The sequence below is a fragment of the Squalius cephalus genome, assembly GCF_949319135.1.
Source record: "Squalius cephalus genome assembly, chromosome: 25".
In the NCBI taxonomy this organism is placed as follows: domain Eukaryota; kingdom Metazoa; phylum Chordata; class Actinopteri; order Cypriniformes; family Leuciscidae; genus Squalius; species Squalius cephalus.
In genome coordinates this window covers 15,579,650-15,592,238 of record NC_137146.1, presented here as the reverse complement: position 1 = coordinate 15,592,238, position 12,589 = coordinate 15,579,650, and the positions used below count along the sequence as shown (strand labels likewise).

Here is a 12,589-nt window from a genome sequence, read left to right as displayed (position 1 = left end):
ATCTTTCAGTTCAAAGGTTGATACAGAAGTAGCCCTCAACTACAAATTAATCTTGATCAGACCGAGACCTTTCAGGGAGCAAAGCATGTAATTGGATTAGTGAGCGTAACAACTCCATTAATTATCAAACAATATTGATCAAAGGCACGGCAAAGAATGGGTCAGCAGTGAAACATTATTATGAAATATAACCTGGAACTACAAAACCTCTAGGCAATGGATACTAACTTAAACTAAAACACTATGTAACAAACATCCTGACATCACTTTCAACATCAAGATTTAAGATTAAAGTGGAAATGGAAATGGAAAGTGTATGCTTTTAGATGCTGCATCTGCTCACCAGATATTTAAAAATTTTCACCTTTTTTTATTTTATTTCACTAGTAAATTTCAATGGTCCTGCAATTTGTGACAAATGAATTTATAGACATAAGTATAAGAAAGCGTACATATTCAATTTAAGCTATCAATTAATATAATCATGGCTGCAATACATGAATATTATTGATTAAAATTTTTAATACACTACTGTTCCACTGTTTGTGGTTGGTAATATTTTGTAATGTTCAGTTTTAGTGTACATTAAGTTTTAATGTCTCTCCTGTTCACCAAGGCTGCATTTATTTGATAAAAATAAACTAAATAAAAAAAGTAATATTGTGAAATTGTATTTACAATTTAAAAATAACTGTTTTCTATTTTAATATATCTTAAAATGTAATTTATTAATGCAATGAAAAAAAAACAACAACACATCCATTAATCCAGTCTTTAGTGTCACATGATCTTTCAGAAATCATTCTGATATGCTGATTTGGTGCTCAAAAAACATTTCTTAGTATTATCAATGTTTTTTGTTGAAACCATGATCATTTCTTTTCAGGATTCTTTGATGAATAGAATGTTCAAAAGAATCCTACTGGTCCCAAACTTTTTAACTTTTTTACAATTTTTAAATGTGCCGTTTTATGAGATGTACTTCCTATTGGGGTGTTAATTAAAATATGAAGGATTCATATATCAAGGATCCAAATATGAAGTCCATTTAGAAAAGGATTTGGTTAATCACACCACAAGAATCGAAAAAGATTTTGGGCAGTATGTAAATTCAAGACCAGTAATTTGTGATAATATTCAAATAGTATTTCTATTCATATTGTTCTTTTCTTTTCTTTCTGTTGTTAAGCATGTTACCACTTTTTTTTTTTTTGTAACAAAACAGCGAATCACTGTAGACAGTCAAAGACATATTGGTCAAAGCATTCTGACCAGAAGACTAGGTTGGGGGTAGGTGGGTAAGTTACCCCCTAAGCCGAAAGTTCAAAGGGAAGCCACCTATTTCTCTCTCTCCATCTCTCTCTTTTTCTCCAGGTGGTCTATAGCCACCTGTGTTTTCTTTGTGTGCTTGTCATCTGTCTTTGGAAGGCTTTGTTGGGTTGCTAGAGTGAGGACAAGTCCAGTACGTTTCTGATGATGGACTTTCTGTCCCTCTGTCCTGCCCCTCACAGGAAACCAGTGTTATAACCTTGAGATCCTCATCCAGTCCTCATCAGGAGCCTGGGAAACTACTTATGTGTTGTTTATTCTTTTGTGCGTAGGCCTGCGAATTAGAGGGTGGTGGCTCCGTTTTTCAACGTATGTTTAATTCTCTTCAAATATGCGGTCAGTTGAAAACCCTTTGGTTAGGAGTTCTCAGAACACCAGCGGGACGATACAATAAACTTCTGTAAATGATGATGATGAGGATCAGAAATCATCATACTTCAAAACAATTCTGTCTAAAATGATTTCTCATACGCTGAAATTGAGCGGCTGTAATCTGTGACACTGCCATAAATGATGTCCCGGAGGCATGTGTCTGAATGTGTGTGAACTCCACATACAGACAATGTGTGTGCTGGGGAGGTGTCCAAGAGTGTAACCTGACCACGGCTATTGTCTTGGCCTTTAAGAGAGTCATCACTCACACACTCACACACTGCACTGATGAGCCACTCCTAATCACGGCCATTTTAGGAGTTGGAGGTAGGAACATGAAAGGGCTCATAGTGTGGATGAGCTGTTCTTGTGGGTTGCTCAGGGGGCAATGTAGCATCTGCCCTGGTAAAACGAGATAACAGGGTAAGGTAGCAAGTAAACGCAATGGTTTAAGCATGGAGTGAAAAAGTGCACGTTATAAGCATGGAGATCAAGATAAATCACTCCTTGAGATATTTGTTTGCTTTAAAAAAAAAAAAACTTTGACTTTTAACTTTTTATCTTTTTTTATTTCCTTAGTGTCTTTCCTCTCAGAACATCATAGCAACTCCATAGCAAGGCCTTAAGGCCTCAATATGCTACGAAGTTCTTTGTTAAAGCCTGGGTATACTTCCTTTTCAGAGTCGTATCCGCACAGCTTTAACCCTTTCACACGTAAGTTTAAAATATTCTGGCTGACCCCCCAGCGTGAGTTTTTAAAGGCGACCATTATTTAAAACGTGTCACTTTATGGTTTCCATGGTGACGCGTCATTGCTTGTCACGTGACATACCGCAGCAACAACAGCGCTGAATGAATGATGATCTGCTTTTATGTCAGTTTTCCTTTTTAATTCAAAATATTCACAAATTTGTTAGCTATGGCATGAAATATCTGATATTCCGATTGTCAAATATATGCAAGTGGAAGTGTTTTGTTGTTTAAACACCTTTATAACGATCGAGTTAGTTGAGCTGTATGCGCGATGGGCGCCGCCATGTTAATTTGTGCCGCAGACGCAGTTCAGAGAATCGGATCTGTTGGATTTACAACACGTGAATTCATCCACTTCTCCTGAAATACATAAAAGTAAGTGGCTGGTGAACTGGGAGAAGAATAGAGTAAACTTTAAAGTTACTTACACAATGTGTATCTGATATGAATAAAACGTTATAATGGAAAGGATTATTGTTGCCTCTTCCATAGACATCAGTGTGTATTTTACAAACTCTAAATGTATTGTTTTTTTAGTACTTATGTAACTTTATATGTCTGAAACCTAAAATAAACATTATGTGGTTGAAAACACTGAAAAGTTGTGATATATGACAGCTCTGAGCGCGCCTGTCTATGGCTCAGCACCAGCCAACGCACGAAAGTACATTTGAATTTAGCAGTCGATCACGTGATGCACTGACCGTTCTAATCACACCGGTGTGATCGTACGCTCCAGGGACCAGCCTAGACTGATAACACCGGTGTGATCGTACGTGCGAAAGGGTTAAAAATGTATACTCAACTGGTGATGAGTGCGGATGGATGAGTTTGACACATGCGGAATACAATTGTTTTTTTGTATTCTACCAGGCAGAGTCGGCGCCAGGACACACAAACTCTGGAAGGATGCATTGCTTCTCCTTTTTTATTAAAAATATTAACAAACTGGTTAACTATCATGAACTATCTGATATATTGAATGTATGTGAATGTTTTGTCTTTTAATAAACACCTTTATTAGGATCCTGTTAGTTGATCTATACAGCGCGATGGGCGCCGCCATGCTATTTTGCACCGCAATTCAGAGAATCGGATCTGTCCAATGAACATCGCATAAATTCATTGTTTCTCCCAAAATACATAAAAATAAGTAGCCAGTGAACTAAGAGAAGAATAGAGTAAACTTTATTGTTACCTACACAATGTGTCAAATTATAATTGAATGGACTATTATTGCTCTTTTCACATCAGTGTGTATTTTTTTTATTTTTTATTTTTGTATTTAAATTCAATGTCTGGCACCTAAAATAAACATTATGTGGTTAAAAATACTGAATAGTTGTGATGTAAGAAAAGTGCTGAGCTCGTCCGTCTCTAAAGAGAAGGATATGCTAGTTTATTTACTATTTTGTATCGCCAGAAATGGAAAAAAATTTACACAAAGTTTTCTTTAGCAAGCTGTTTCAAACTCCTGAAACAAACTCCAAAAGAACTTAGTTTTGGCCTGATTTTGTTCGAAATGAAGTCACAACAGTTTGTTCTTTGATTTCGCTTGAAGTATATCAGGGCGTTTAGCAACCACCTAGCCTATCATTGTATCAAGTTCTGCAACATCTACTCATATTTACTTCAGAACATGTAAAAAGTTTTTTTCTTATGTTTGCACACTTAAAATTAAACATTTGCATTAAAGCTGCAGTCCGTAGCTTTTTTGGGTTAAAAATTATTAAAAAAGTTTTTTTGAGCAAGTACATAACCAGCCAATGTTCAGAACTATCTGCTTGCCTTAGCTCGATTCAAAACGGTAAGCTTGTAATAATGTTTTTCATTTCAGTGGTACTGGTGGATTTCTGCGGGAAATTCGAGCATGTCTTTGCGTCATTACGTCACATCTGTACACATAAAGAAGGTGTCTCGGCTAGTAGGCTAAATTGCGTGTGAGGTTGTTGTCACAGCGCTTGATATAATTAAAATCAATTTGATGGCGGATCCAGAAAGGTTCAAACGACAATCACCAGTGACAACTGGAGATGCACCCGAACAAACGCGAAAGACTTCGTAGAAAAAAAGAGACTGCAACCGGCCCATGCGAAAACAAGGATAAATATCGGAAGGGCATTAATTGTAGTCACGCAATGCTGATGTTGTTAACATTAACAATTTGAGAATAAAGTATAATTTGCACGGTTTGACGTGATATGATAAGCAATCGTTAGATTTAATCGGCGCGATTTACTGCAATGCTTTTTTCTCTTAGTTGGTCAGAACAAAAGTGGATGTTACTTACTTGTTCAGATGACATTTTACGGTGAAAATTCTTATGTTGGTCATACTTCCAAAAAGTAGAATCTGTGATTCCAAATAACAGTATCCACACCACCAGTGCGGTGATTGACAACCGCACATTCTCCTCAAAACATTGGATTCATCCGCGCTGTGCCATGCCGAGGCACAACGCACATAAAGTTGATAATTCCGCGAATAACTGCAATTGCAGATTTCGAACAGAGATGGCGACAAAGAGGAAAAACTACAGACTGCAGCTTTAAATTAAAATTAAATTATTAAATTTAAAAACAAAAAACACTGTATTAAAATAACTCAAATAACAAGTAAAACATAAAAAACTACACCTTACATCACATTTAGATAAACAAGGCGTCGTAATGGATGGTACTTGTCTCTTTGTGGAGATGAAAAAACACAAAGTTCTTTATGACCCACACAGGTTTTATTGATTTAAATGCAAAAGAAAAGGCATGAGAGTCGGCTGTTTTTGTCAGTTGTAAGTTTTAATTTAAAGTGTTTGTGATTTTAACATATATGTTTGAAAGTTTTGCCACTTGCTTGAGCAACTTTCTATATAAATCTGTATAGAAGTAATTAATTGAATAATATCAACTATGAAAGATTGTATTATGGACCATTACTACTTCTGGATTTGAAATAAAAATAATAAATAAATGTTGTGTTTGTGCTGTACAGCCACGGATCAGTTGCACACTGTGAATACGTAATAAGTGAAAGCACAATGAGCCCGTGCTGCTTCTGCACGGCATACATACTACAATACAAATTTAATCTAGTACTTCAGAATCTTGCCGGAAGTAGTAGGCCATCAGGGTCCTTTTTCCCTAGTCTTTTATGAGTACTGTGAATTCAGACATAGGCCTACTTATTTTGTCACATACTGTTTTTCCCCTACTATAGGGAAGTAGCGATTTCAGACGCAGCCACACTGTTAGAATGTGTGTCTAACATTAAAGTTGTATGAACCAGATGTGTGTTCACATGCATACTAGAAACACATTGAGTCAAATCTTTTCATTTAATCATTTGAGTCTTTTCACAAAAGTGGAACAATTCATTCACGAATGGAACTGAATCAATATGAGCGATTCTCGAGTCACAGACTTAATGAACCAGGAAACGTTGAGTTATGTATATAACTACTGTTCCCAGATGGATGGAAACAAGGTACAGTACCTGACAGTACAACACATGACTATGGGATATTTGCTGAATACACCTTTATTTATGCCTAAAAGGAAAATGACGCATGCTGATTTGGACGGACCTACCTGCCCACAGAATGTAAATGCGGTTGCATGTGTCATTCCCCTCTTTCAGTCCAGCTCTTTACCGAGCCTCCGACTTCACAGGGCTCAGAGGTGTTTTCCCCTAGTTCTGGGAACAGTAGTTATATGCGTAACTCAACGTTCACATTCAGTCCTTTCACTTGGTACAACACATGACTATCGGACATAGATTCACGCCCCGGAAAGTCTGCAGAAATAAACGTAAGGGACCAGCACTGCCAAAGACCCCTTTTTCTTTTTCAAGGGAGAAACCCTGCGGTAAGCACAGACTGAGCCATCGTCGCTGCCGTGACATCCAGCCGGTAAATTCGAACAAACTTGTGCGGTGATGTCCAACCTGCACCAGCACAAATATCCTCCATAGACACTGCTCTAAGCAATGCCCGAGATGTCGTCATGACCCTCGTAGAGTGTGCACGTACCCCTGCAGGCAGAGCCAACCATTTATTATTGTATGCTATTAAAATAGCTTCCAAAATCCAATGCAAAATACGCCGGCTTCCCATGGAATGGGTTAGCAAAGAATAAAAAAAAGCTTGTCAGAAGAGTGCACAGCCTGCGTCTGCTCAATGTATCTGTGCAAAACTCGCACAGGGCACAAAGCATGAATTCACCTGTCTTCTTCCGTCAATAAAGACGTTTGACAGGGCAGGCAGCTCGAACTAGAGCGCACTATATGCTCCTGACATGACTTTGGGCGTATACGCTGCATTAGGATGCAACACCACTTTTAACCCATCTAAACCAAATTGGATGCATGAGGGATGCACCGACAGTGCATGGAGGTCACCAACTTTCGTGGATGCCAGTGTCAGCAGCAGGCCGGTTTTGTAAGACAGCATCCTTAAGGTGATGATACACAGGGCAACTTTTTGAGCAATGTTGCTGGGCAATGTTGCCGTCAAAAGGCAACCAGATGAGACACAGGGCCCACGACCGAACTTAATTATCCAGATAGAAATGCATTGCCCATTTTCAATGGGAAAGTGCCCAAGCAACAATCGGTCGGCAAGATTGCCCAGCAACATTGCTCAAAAAGTTGCCCTGTGTATCATCACCTTTAGTTTCAAGGATTCTAGTGGCTCAAACAGAGGTTCACACATAGCCTCTCAAACTACAATCAGATCCCATGATGGCACCATTAATTTTGTAACAGGCCTAAGACGCAGAGCCCCTTTAAGGAACCGAATGGCAAACGGGTATGCACAACACCATTAATGCCCTCATTACAAGTCGAAATGGCCATTAAATAAACTTTCAACATGAAATGGGAGTGACTTTCCTCTAACAATTACTGCAATAAAGTCAGTATCACCACAATCGGCCACTGATACGACGATAAAGACATTTGCCTGCACCAAAGCTTCAAACATGCGCCACTTCAATGCATAAAGCCACATTGTCAACGGTGCCCTAGCACTCTGAATTGTGGCCATGATATTAATTGGGAGCCCAGATGCCATCAGATTGTCCCTCTCAGAGAGTAAATCCATAAAGACCACAGCTCCAGTTGAGGGTGCAGAATCTTCCTTCTTGTCTGGGACAGCAGGTCCCTGTATAGGGTAAGACAGCATCGTCATGATGCTCGCATACCATGCCAGCAAGGACCCACCAAAATCAGTGACAGACCCTCCCGATGCACCCTGTCCAGGGTGGGCTGTATCAGTTCCACCGGCGGGAACGTGTGCAGCAGGGTCCTGGGCCATACATGAGACAGGACGTCCACCCCCAGTGGAGTGTTCCTGTCTGTAATCGAGAAAAACAGTTTTCCGCAGGCGCAAAAAGATCAAAATTGGCCCTACCAAACTGATCCCAGAAATGTACCACTATCCAAGGGTGCAAATGCCACTCCCTGACCTGCGCTCTCTCCCTGGACAGCAGGTCTGCTTCACCATTCAAATGGCCTGGGACGTGCACTGCCCTGAGTGCACTAAATGTTGACTACCCCATATCAAGAGTGTCCGTAACAATTGTGACAGGGGAAGAGAGGGAGTATAGTCATTACTATACGTGACAAAGCCCTGCCCAGGGGAATTCCCTCTGTCAACAGATCCGTGTTTCCCCAGGGGACCAGGGCTTCAATGCATTTATTAAGAATCTCGGAGCTTGCAAATGGGAGACAAGTGCTTGTATTTGTAACACTGCTTGTTCCCCACTATGTGCAGCCAGGAGCAGGTTGTCCAAATAGGCGAACACTCTCATGTCCTGCTGACGCAGTGGAGCCAATGCTGCTTCTGCACATTTTGTTAATACAGTATGTGCAACGCTAGGTACAGCCCGAATGTCAGGACCTGAAACCTGTACCTAACAGTGTTGTAGTGTAGTGAAAATATGCATTGGTCAAATCCACCGATGTAAACCAATCTCAAAGATGCAGAGAGCATAACAGGTGATGTACATTAAGCATTTTGAAATTGTAACACCTGAGATGCTTGTTCAATTGCTGTAAATCTAGGATAGGGCACAAGCCCCCACTTTTCTTTGGGTGGAGGAAGTGACGGCTATAAAACCCTTCCTCAATTTTCCTTTTTGGAACCACCTGAAATGCCCCTTTTCTGAGGAGAAAATGGATTTCCTCCCTCAGCACTGATAAAACCCTCTCTGACACTGATGTTGCAGTTACTCCACTAAAACAGGAAGGGCACAAATGAAACTGCAGCCGATAACCCCCCTGAATGGTGCAAAGAACCTACGGTTGCAAGGTTAGTTCTAAAGCATACTGATCGTCTTGACCAATTCAACACACGAGGCACTGAATGCTGAACACAAAGTTTTGTTATTGACAATATACTCAAAACTGAACCTGCTCTCTTGCGGGTTCCTTTCTATGCAGAGTGAAGAATGCGGCTGCCTCTGGACTGACAGAGAAGAAGATCCCCCTCTTGCGGGCTAGGGATCTGACTGCCCCTTCTTCCCCTTCACCTCCCCTTTTTCCAGACCCTGCCTGCTGTTTAGGCTGTGTGTGCGTCAGATTGGCTCCCCAAGTACTGGGCCTCGATGCTGTTGCTGAGGGCTGGTGGCATCGGGAAGACTCCATAAACCCCGGATGTGCAGCCAACTGCGCTGGTATGCGTATTTTCTCGGCATTGAACCCCCTCCGAGATTCTGCCTGTTTTTTAGAGTCCTCAAACCGCGCCTGAACCCAGTCAAGACCATCACCAAACAAGCCAGGCGGGGAGACCGGTGCACCGAGGCAGATTTGCCAGGGTCAACCAAAGATGACGCTGAGCCACCACAATACTGGCCATCGCATGACTCAATCACACTAATGCGCAATGTATTGCACATAATATGTAGTCGGCCGTGGACCGTACTTCCCCCCCCAAAAGCACATCGCATGGCCTTCCCCTGTCATGACCTCGCCCAGTTCCCCCAAGCAAATAGCGTGGTACGTCTGCAATAAGGACTTAGTGCTCAGTGCTCTAGCAGTGCAGGACTGATCACTGTAAATCCTGCCGAGCTGTTTGTCTATTTGAACTGGCACAGATCCATTGGAAGATTTAGGGTACCTGCAACGGGACTATTTTAAGGAGGTGCCAGGTATGCAGCTAGCGAATGGTACATCGGGGGGGCCGACACTAACACCGCATCCCCCACAATTTTGAACTCTGTAAACTTATTTGACCCCGGCACCAGATGTGTGTTCTTACCACGGTTTGCATGGTACAGATCAATGAAAATATCCTCAATCACTTCACTTCCACCCTCCGCCTCGGAGGTCGAAGGGGAAGCCGTGATTTGCCCTGCTTGAAAAATGTCATCAGAGAATTCCTCGTCCACATCAAGTGAGACAGTCATCCTCACGAGTCACGATCAAATTTCCGGGGCAGTCATAGGAACATTTGTGATCACACAGACTCTTCTTGGCTTCCACACGATTGCCCCAACTCCTCGTGGCCTCCCCAAAAGCGACCAGAGACATCTGGATCAGTACCCAAAGATAGAAGCGGATCGTGTCTGGCCACTGTTCCCCCAAGCACACGCTCATCAAACGCTACATGCCGCTCAAGTGTGGAACAACAGAGTTGCTGGCAGTGCACATATGCCCAGGAGTTGGAGAGAGCCAGCTTAAACACACCGGGCAGTGCTCGTGGTTATCCTTTTCTGAGTGTAAATATCCAGATGCCATAGGACAGCGACAAGAACCTTTATGTTTAGACATATTCTTTGAAAAAAGTTTTTTAGCCCTTTCTTGGCTAAGCTGAACTTTCTCTATTTATGGCTAGTTTCAACAAGAGTTACCACCGTGGGTTTTTCTTGTGAATGTGGCTTGGTGTTCTAGCAGCAGGTGAAGAGCTGAAGAACGAGGGGGGCCACATTTACTGTATATGTTGTGGGCAGGTAGGTGTCAATGTGTCATTGGCCTTTTAGGAGATGTCTTCAACAAATGGTGCGAGGGCGCGATATCCCATAGCCATGTGCTGTACTGAGTGAACCGACTGAATGGGAACACCTAGGACATGTCCAATTCGCAATTAACCAAAATTGATGCGTGAATTGATAGTAAAAGAATTTGGAGTGAACTGAGAATTTGACTGATTTGAAAAGTAAGTTAAATGAATAAATGAAAAGCGAAAAAACTCCACACACATCCACATCCATCACTAGCATGTATGACATTTCCATCAACACAAATTCATAAATATCATTAAAACGTGCAAAAACATTTTCAGATATGTAATTCTATAATTGAACAATAAGCCCCGATAAAATACAAATTTTGTCAGAAAGAAAATGTAAAAACAGCATTATGTCTAGATATTTCTTTGTCATAACGTTTTATAGCATGAATTGGATGCCAAGCACTACATGAGGACGCAACTAAAAGAACCACTTAAACTGTCATTTGAATCGGTTCTTTGAAAAGAATTTGCACAAATAAATCGGACTTCTCATCATCCTCCAGCACTGTGGGGGCATAAACACTCACTTTCATGCCTTTACACTTGAAGAAAACGTTACCGGTTGTGACGACTATTTATTGTTCCTGAGGTTAGAGCGAGGGAAAAGAACATCACTCATAGCAGTATAAAGTCATTACGACCTCCGTGATATGCTCAACATCACAAGCCCCAGCAACCCCCATATTCCTCCTTTATATTTACCCTGCATCCGGAGTCGGAGCGTGTTGATAAATGAGGAGAGGGCGTCCAGGGACTCTCTCCGCTAAGGACCGGGCCGTGCGATTTATGGCGGCGCTCTTGCAGACTTCACGATGATTAATATGGCTCCTCCGTCCACCACGGTAGATCGGGCGCAGGCGCTGCACTCCACGAGCGCCAGTCGGGCTGTTTGGACAGGCAGCTAACATCAAAGCGGCCTGCTGCTAGTGTTAAGAAAATATTGCATTCTGGGTCAGCGCAAATGAATCCACAAGGAGCACGAAACTGTTTTAATGATAGTGCCATCTATATATTATCACTTGTGTGCAGATTGGAATGGAGACGTTTGGTTAATGTCATTTGCAAATGTCTTTTTTCTCAGTATGCACGATAAGGATTTCATTTCATGTTTATGAATGTACTGTGAACTCCGGCTGTAGACATATCTGCCCTGTTTAAAAAGCTCTTCATTACTGTATACTCGTAATGAAATAATCATATTAGTGTTGCAGCCACAGAATAAAAAATAAAAAAGTTAATTGTGACTTTTTATCTCACAATTCTTGACTTTTTTTTCCTTGGCTTTTTTATCTCTCGAGTAGACATTCACACCTGCTCCATTGATCACTTTTTATTTCTGACAGGTGTGGCCAGAGGTGATAGAACCGGTGTTTGATCTCACCACGCTGGTCTGGTGAGCAACCATAGACTGAGGCCATGTTGTCAATATCCTGCTCTTTGGTAAGAACATTCCCAGTCACCACATCACCCACCTCAGCCTTTAATGACCCTTCAAATGTGTTCAGAATCCCGCTGGCATTTTTGTCTAATTTGTGTTGCTGTTTAATGTTTCTTCTTAAATTGCCCATGAAGTTGGATAGGTAGAAGTCCAATCATATTTCATTAATCACTTGCACAATCATACTTGGAATTCTTGACAATTGATGCTCTGGAAAGACCTTGGGATCATGTGGGGTGGGGTGGGATCAGTGCTGTGTGCTTCCACTAAAGCTTAGGTATGTCATTAAAAGCAACACACACACTTCCTAAACCTACTGATGGAAGACTTCTTTTTTCCCTTTCTTACCACTACTTATAGCCTCTACTTAAGTATGCCAATTTAGCTGAATTCATGAAATCAATGGCTCACTGTTAGCTGCCCATTGATGTAGAACTACGGTGGTGACTGCCCTTTCCCATGCTTCCATCCCGGGACCTCTGCGGCCCACAAACAGAGGGAACACCTGTTTCTAGTGAGCCCAGTCCCCCAGCACCTGAAATCTTAGCAATGGCTCAGGCTATTGAGAGGCAGCCTCACGATAAGCCCGCCCCAGAGATGGACGGCGGAAACTCGATAATGAAAGGGGATGCCTAATAGATGAATCTGGTGCAATTTGCCAAAACACGCCCTGCCTTTCTCAGGAAAATTAT

General features: G+C 41.6%; 1 protein-coding gene across 5 annotated transcripts in view; it reads left to right on the top strand.

Moving 5' to 3' along the window:
* The window catches only part of eya1 (EYA transcriptional coactivator and phosphatase 1), a 120,410-nt gene that overhangs the window by 12,289 nt on the left and 95,532 nt on the right, over positions 1-12,589 (top strand). For all 5 annotated transcript variants that reach the window (XM_079863668.1, XM_079863666.1, XM_079863670.1 and 2 more), the window contains exon 3: positions 11,803-11,899. The gene's annotated coding sequence lies outside the window, so the exon portion shown is untranslated. The remainder of the gene's footprint in view (positions 1-11,802; positions 11,900-12,589) is intronic.